The sequence below is a fragment of the Eriocheir sinensis genome, unplaced genomic scaffold, assembly GCF_024679095.1.
Source record: "Eriocheir sinensis breed Jianghai 21 unplaced genomic scaffold, ASM2467909v1 Scaffold269, whole genome shotgun sequence".
Classification (NCBI taxonomy): domain Eukaryota; kingdom Metazoa; phylum Arthropoda; class Malacostraca; order Decapoda; family Varunidae; genus Eriocheir; species Eriocheir sinensis.
In genome coordinates this window covers 345,096-351,370 of record NW_026111575.1, presented here as the reverse complement: position 1 = coordinate 351,370, position 6,275 = coordinate 345,096, and the positions used below count along the sequence as shown (strand labels likewise).

The window sequence follows — 6,275 nt, the reverse complement described above, 5'->3', positions numbered from 1 at the left end:
CTTAATTGATGGATATACGAAGCTCCGTCCAGACAAGGGGCACTTGCCCGCCGTGCTTGTGGGAGCGAAGATTACGTCAGAAGCGGGAAAACTGCGGGCAAATCACATCATCCAAGTGCCCTTGCCCGTGGGAGAGGCAATGGCTGCTGGTTTGATGGCTGGTATAAAGGGAGCATGTTGCCAGACACTTAAGTTTACCTGCGGAACTCCCACCTGCGGAACTCCCAGTCAGTTTCAGATTTCCACTATACACCTGACGGGAGAACATGTGGTCAAGGGAAGCCACCGTACAGTTGACCCATTTAGACAGCACCCTTTGCAGCCCATGTGCTTATTCTCAGTCCGGTTGTGCTATCGGGCTCTTCCTGCCCTGGAGCGCTCGGTCTGCTATTTGCTCCTGGTAGTGCCAAAATCCCTCCAACTGTTCGACCTGCTAAACAAGTGAGGAATATACGATCAACAGGCAGTGCCCCTCGTGTGGACACAAGTTTGCCCGCCAGTCTTTTCCCGGTGAACGGAGTAGACTGTGGCACACAGCAACATCTGGTAGCAATGATCTGTTTCCTTCGCTTATCACGTCATCCCGCTGCTTAGTATGATATGGTAACAAGTGTTTGCACGGCGGGCAACTGCCCCTCGTCTGGACGGGCCTTAAGACTCTCCACATTGACTTGGAATTACAACTGCCTGTCCAGTCCATACAAGTGTTGAGGCAAGGCATAGCCCTGCCTCACTCGTGTTTACTAGAAGTGAGCCGGGCACGCACCTCCCCCCCCCCCCCCACACACACACACACTACACACATTTTACAGTATTCCCCGTCACAGTCAATAAAGTCTAACGATCTTTGAGTGCCTTCCAATACACATAACTAAACGCCTTCTTGAGACCGACCTAGGCTGCAGTCATTCTATGTCGAAACTCGCGTCGCTGCTCCACCGGTGCGCGAAGTGCTGGGGTACTGTCCCATGTCGATTTGCCAGGCGTGAAGGCCCACTGCACAGGTTTCTGTAATAATAATAAATTAGTGATATGGTGAAAGTGGAGCAATTCACAATTATTTTAAATGGTATCTATCAAAACGAACACCAACTACTTATGAATATGGCGTTCCACAAGGAAGTGTTTTTGAAAGCATCAATGTTTTAGAGTTATGTATTGATTTAACACATCCACAAAAAAATATCCATTTTTAGTTGACTCAACTTCCACAAAATTACATTCATTTGCAGCGCGTGCTAAACTATTTTCACATTTGGCGTCTATTAAAGTCACGGTAAATCTGATACAAGCGATTATTATACACATGATATAATACTACCTCTTACTTTTCTTCCCCAAGATATCGCTGGCATAAAGAGACGATGCCGCTCGACGTTTATATATCGCTTTAAATGCCCGTGTTTAGCCTGATGACTGTACAACACTGGGGATCCACGTACTCTACACGTCTGTAAAGTGTATAATGAAACACACACACACACACACACACACACACACACACACAGGCCTCGTCCTCCTCCTCTCGGGCGCCACAAATCTCTTTAATGCGTTATTAATGATCTTCCTTAAGGATATATTTGTGGCCGTGAGCAGGGAACGAGGGGTTATATTTTATTATAATGATCTTAATCTCCTGTAAAGATGCTATTTCATAGAGTTAATGGCTTTACGATTGAAGTTTCTCGAAAAACATTATTCCATATTTAGCAGCAAGGGGGGGGGGGGGGGTTGGAGAGGGAGGGCGGAGGCAGCCACACCTTTGTACTTCACACCGACCAGCTAAGAAAAAAACAAAACAAAAAACAGCCGATGTATCATTCTCACCCACACGCTCACTCTTTCACTTTTCCTTTCAACACAGGTGACTCTCGGATATCTTTTCATGGCGTACTAGTGTGTGCTTGAATGAGTGTGAATGTCAGGGAATCGGTGAGTGGAAACATGTGTGCACGTCACCGAGTAAAGCTAAGTTGGGAACATACTGTTAGGTGCACGAGGACTCGGTGGCTCTCCGTACTGTCTGTTGGCCCTTGAACCGCTGTGACTTGAGTGTTGGGAAGGTGTGTGTGCTTGAGTGAGTACAAACATCATTATTGAGTATGTGAATGATTGTAGCGGTGAATGTTTTTTTTTTTTTTTTTTTTTTTTTTACAGCAAAGGAGACAGTTCAAGGGCACACAAAAAACAAACATTAATAAAAAAAAACCACCAAAGAGGTGGCCGAAAGATAGGTCAGTTTCGGGAGGAGTGTGCTATAGTGTGTGTATATATGCGGCAAAATGTCAATATAAATGAGTGTAAGCTTACAATACAATGTCAATGACGCGGCTTATTATTATCATAGTTCAGTATGTGGTATAGCAGCAATGATTGGACGTTAGTTGAAATTATGCTGGTAATTATTGACATCTCTGATCTGTAAAATTAGTCACACGTCTGAAAACAGTACCGTGTCGCTATCATGACGGGTAAACACACACACACACACACACACACACACACACACACACACACACACACACACAAACACAAATACACACAGCTGGTAACAACAACAAAAGGTGTATCAGTTCTCTCCCTCACACACACACACACACACACACACACACACACACACACAGAGCTGGTAACAACAAAAAAAGCAACAAAAGGTGTATCACCTCTCTCTCTCTCTCTCTCTCTCACACACACACACACACTTGCTCTCACTTTCATTCTCAACACACACGGCTCAAAGTATTACATAACGTAGCGTGACTTAGCAGCAGCATCCGTGCCATTGCCGAGTCATCTGGTCTTGATACCTACTGACTCGATGACAAGACAAACTTATCTTTGCCTATTATATTTTTAAGGTCAAGAGGTGAGATTTTTTTTCCTTTGGGTGTACCGGGAGAGGGAAGGAATGTGAGGGTTTGCAATATCACGTTAGTAAAGGCAAAGCATTGACAGAGGTAGACAGATTAATTTAAACTGATAGCGATATATACAAACACACACACACACACACACACACACACACACACACACACACTGATATCTACATTTATATAGGCATAGACTTCATAGATACATAACGACAGATGGATAGATTCATATGACGGTAAATACACCATCCATCCACACACACACACACACACACACACACACACACACGCACACAGGCGTCACGTGTCGGGTCTTGATGCTCGCTGTGAACTTTACTATTTTCAAACGAGTTTTGAACGTGACGTAAAACAGGTAACCTTCGAACAGGTGTGTGTGTGTGTGTGTGTGTGTGTGTGTGTGTGTGTGTGTGTGTGTGTGTGTGTGTGTGTGTGTGTGTGGATGGATGGATGGATGGATGTAAGTAAAAATAAGTAAGTAAGAATAAGTAAAAGTGAGTGAGTAAGAGTAAGTATGTAAGCGTAAGTAAAAGTAAAAATATAAGTAAAAGTAAGAAAAGGTAAACAAGAGCAGAGAAGGAAAATAATAAAAATAATAAAGAACTGAATTTTGTATAAGATTAACTGAAGAGAAAAAAAAAAACTAACCACAAATGAATGTAAGCTAAATCAAGCAATAGCGACATATATAACAAACAATAAATAATAGATAATAAATATAGGTAAAAAGAGCAAAAACAGAATCGAGGCAACGGAACAGGGACTCGAACCTTGAACTGCAGTGAACCCAAAGGTCAGGAGGCAACGAGAGAGAGAGAGAGAGAGAGAGAGAGAGAGAGAGAGAGAGAGGACCCTCTTCGTACCCCGCCTCATACAACTCTTTCACTCTTCGTCTATTTTTTTTACCTTCTTTTTTATGAGTGCTTTTGTCTCATTTACTCCCCCCCCCCCCCTCTCTCTCTCTCTCTCTCTCTCTCTCTCTCTCTCTCTCTCTCTCTCTCTCTCTCACGGCCTTCGCTCCCGTTCTTATATATACAATGCGTTTTTTTTTTCACCGCTAAATAAGGGTCGGAGGGTCGGCAAGTGGGTGGTGGGTGGTGGCTTTTGTTCTTCATTCTCCTATTTCTATTCTTTATTCTATTTTCCTGCTCATTGTATTTTATTTCGTGTGTGTCTGTCTGTCATGTCCACCGATTGACTTATTCTGTTTTCCTTCTTCCCTGCTCATTTTCCTGCTCGTTCCTCATTCATCAATCATTCTATTTTATTTCTGTCATGTCTATTTTCCTCTTTTCCTGCTCATTCCATTTTCTTTCGTGTGTGTCTGTCATGCCTACCGAGAATGACCAGACCGTTTTTTTTCCTATTTCGAGATGATTTTTTTCTTTTCATTCGGGTATTTTCTTTTTCAGTGGTCAGTGTTTCGTAATAATTTCTCACAATGCATTAATACGAGGTTTCACTACTTATCCGCACACACAAACACACACACACACACGCCGGTGACCTTGAATCGAATTAGTCACACAGGTAGAAGCTTATACAAGACTTCCTGTTCCTACTAAACTTTCTCACGTAAACTTCTCCCCAGTCGTTTGTTTCTCCTCTACTCCTATTATCTCCCCTCTCCCCGCCTCTCCAACTCCTTCTCCCAAACTCTCTCTTCAAACCTCCCTAACTCTCTCCCCATTCCTTTCCTTATCTTTTACTCTATACTCTCCTCACCTTCCTGACTCCCACTCCCCAGTTCTTCCTTTCTCCCTTATCTTCTCCCCTCTCCCCGCTTTCCAAACTCCCTCATCCAAGTCCTACCTTTCTTCTTTCCCCTCTCCCAACCTGCCCAACACCTCCCCATTTTTCTTTTCTCCCCTATCTTCTCCCCTCTCCGCACTCCCCTACTCCCTTACATATTCTCCCTCCCTACGTTGATATGCTTCACGCGTCACGTCCTTTCCGAAGTTCTATCTAAGCTATTCCTTTTTTCCTATATTAAATTTTATCCAATATCCTTTTTTTTTTTAATGCGAAGCAAGAAGTTCAAGGGCACAAAAAAAAGATAAAACAAAAAGGAAAAAAAAAACAGAAAAAGAAAAAAAGGATTAATCAAATAAGTGTTAGATTCGCTTAGTGAGGTTCCTTCATACTCCTCTATTTCAAACGTAGGTCTAATTTTTTTCTAGATGTCCTTTATTAATGATTTCAGAAGTCGGATAGAAGCTGTGATAACATTTCCCGCACTTTGAATGAATCTTCCATGAGGTAAATCGATCTTGCATCTTTAATGTCTTCCGATACTCTCATTCTAAAACTATCAGGTTGGTATTATAAAACCCTCTCGCTTCTCACATCAATATTTCTAAATGTCAAAGAGAGGATCAATCGTGTTCTAATGAGTGTTTCTTCAGGTTCGCGGTGTAGGAGAAGGACCAAACTACCACCAGGGTCATAAAACTACTCCTGGAAATGCCCAAAACTCCTACGAAAGCCTTGTGTACTTGGGCGACGAAATGTTTGGTAATACGGCCATCAGAATCATTCCATCATTACCTAAAACATTGAACTACTGCCCCATCCCCCAACTCTCTCTTTTACACACACACACACACACACACACACACACACACACACGCCCCGGCCTCCTAGCAGCTCCGACATTTTAAAAGGAATGATCAGATAGAGAGAAAACCACGTGGAGAAACCAAATTGATGACTCACTCCGAGCGCGATAAGGCACAACCCACCGCTCTGAGAATAGTTCTTTATATTTCTCTCTCTCTCTCTCTCTCTCTCTCTCTCTCTCTCTCTCTCTCTCTCTCTCTCTCTCTCTCTCTCTCTCTCTCTCCAGCATTATTAAGAGGTTTCAAGGTCAAGGAATGAGAGAAGAAAAGATATCTTAAAAGAGAAGAGGGAGAAGGTAAGGGAAAAGAGAGGGAAGGACTGACGGAGAGAGGGAAAAGAGAGAAAAAGAGAAGAGAGGAAAATGGAAATATTGAAGAAGAGGCAGAAACAGATAGATAGATACATAGATAGATAGAGACAAAGACAATGTTACGAACTTCACCTCGAGGGAGCATGGGAGAGAGAATGAGACACGCATGAATATGGAAATCCGGTTTATAATTGAAATGGGTACGTATGAGAGGCAAGCGGGCAACTCACATGCGGGGAATGAGCTTCACCCCTCCTATACCTTTCCCCCTTTCTGTAGCTCCCTGGGTTGGTGCGATGCTTCCTCCACCTCCCACATCAACTACTTTCAAAGGTCATAAAGGATATTAATCGGGTTCTCATGAGTTTTTTTTTAACGTCCATGGTACAGAAGAAGGGTCAGACTACAGACAGGGTCATAAAAGTACCCCAGAACTCCTATGAAAGCCTTGTCAACTA

General features: G+C 43.0%; 1 long non-coding RNA gene across 1 annotated transcript in view; it reads right to left on the bottom strand.

The window, feature by feature from the left end:
- Positions 1-847: 847 nt before the first annotated feature.
- LOC126991386 (uncharacterized) overlaps positions 848-6,275 on the bottom strand; it is a 90,687-nt gene continuing 85,259 nt past the window's right edge. Inside the window, exon 4 of the long non-coding RNA XR_007745464.1 lies at positions 848-1,008. This is a non-coding gene — a long non-coding RNA (uncharacterized LOC126991386). The remainder of the gene's footprint in view (positions 1,009-6,275) is intronic.